The sequence below is a fragment of the Sinocyclocheilus anshuiensis genome, unplaced genomic scaffold, assembly GCF_001515605.1.
Source record: "Sinocyclocheilus anshuiensis isolate Anshui unplaced genomic scaffold, SAMN03320099.WGS_v1.1 scaffold2816, whole genome shotgun sequence".
Taxonomy (NCBI): Eukaryota; Metazoa; Chordata; class Actinopteri; order Cypriniformes; family Cyprinidae; genus Sinocyclocheilus; species Sinocyclocheilus anshuiensis.
This window is the reverse complement of record NW_015558730.1, coordinates 9,619-11,248: the sequence shown is the minus strand read 5'-3', so window position 1 is coordinate 11,248 and position 1,630 is coordinate 9,619.

Sequence of the window (1,630 nt, the reverse complement as noted above, 5' to 3'; positions counted from 1 at the left end):
TAAAATGTGATGTTTATCTGCTTACCCCCAGGGCATCCAAGATGTAGGTGACTTTGTTTCTTCAGTAGAACACAAGCAAAGATTTTTAACTCACAGTATTTATGTCATTGTTTACCTCTGTTCCACCGCAATGTGCAACTGTCCTGAGCGCATTCACAACATCCGACGCGTGACGCGTGTACATGCTCTGGCATAGTAGACATAGACATATATAAGTAGATGCCTGCCCATAGAAACAGTGAGGCATGAGGCATCTACTTATATATATTCACACGCCGGATGTTGTGAATGCGCTCAGGACAGTTGGGGTGGAACAGGTTCAGTTTCTTGCACAGACCAATCGTTTCGTGTCTTAAGACCTCAATGTATCGTCATAAGCCACAGGGTTTAATTTGGTTTTGTCTGTCTATGTTTTTTTTTTTTTACTCTCAAAGCCGTGATTCCCATCCACTTCCATTATAAGACTGATAGACTGCAACGGTTTGAGTTAAAAATCTTTGTTTGTGTTCTACTGAAGAAACAAAGTCACCTCCATCTTGGATGCCCTGGGGGTAAGCAGATAAACATTACATTTTCATTTTTGGGTGAATTATCCCTTTAATCTTACCCTGTGGTGCATGAATACAGGATGTTGTCATCTGCGATCCCGCTTGCATTGTGATCTGTAAACCCTCGCTTCCAAATTAATCTTGTTACCCACCATATTTATTTAATTTATTTTATATATCCCTCAATGGCATATTTAAGTCCTATTTTGAATGGTGGTCCTTCTGTGTCCAAAATGTATCAAAAACATCTTAGGACAAGGTTTTCACTCTGACAGCTGTTATTGTTAGACAGTTAGCAACTTTTGTTTGTCCAAGTTTGCAACAGTAACTAACGGGGGTGGGGCTTACCGATAGGTCAATTATTCTTATCAACTGACATGAACAATTTTATTGTGATTTTTTATTTATTTATTTATTTTATCCAAATCACCCAGCCCTACTACTACATGAACACACACAGCGTCCAGATTTCAGCTCAACAACAAAAATTGATATTTTGCAAACTTAATTCAAACTGGAAGTCTGATCAAACGTTGAAGAAAGGTCTCTTGTGGTTGATAATTATTATACATTGCGCATTTTAGTAAATGTAGTCAGCCATTCTATGGAGAAACTTCTGTTCACAGTCCACCTCAGGCGTCGTAGGCTGAAATTCTGTATACACTTTACATATAAACTGCAGACATAGTGAGGGTCGTACAATTGTGTGCTGTGCTGGACCAAACCCCTCAATCTCTGGTGATGAACACAATGGCCAAGTATATACTGCAGCTAAATTCAGTTCAGAATGCAGTTGTTAGTTCTGTAAATAACCAAACTTTGTGTTCAGCACTGAATTAGAGTGATAGAGGCATATGTAAATTGATGGCAGCGTACACTGTTTAAAAGCTTCATCTCAACAATGAATGTCACTCTGATGATGGCACGTATTTCGTCCTATATGTGCCTGAAAAATGTAACTTCATAAGGTTACAGATTACCTTTCTAAAAAATGTTAAACAATTTCTCAGTAATTAGAGTAATAGTTTGCCCAAAAAATTAAACATGTCATCATTTACTCACACTCATATTTTTATGAACCT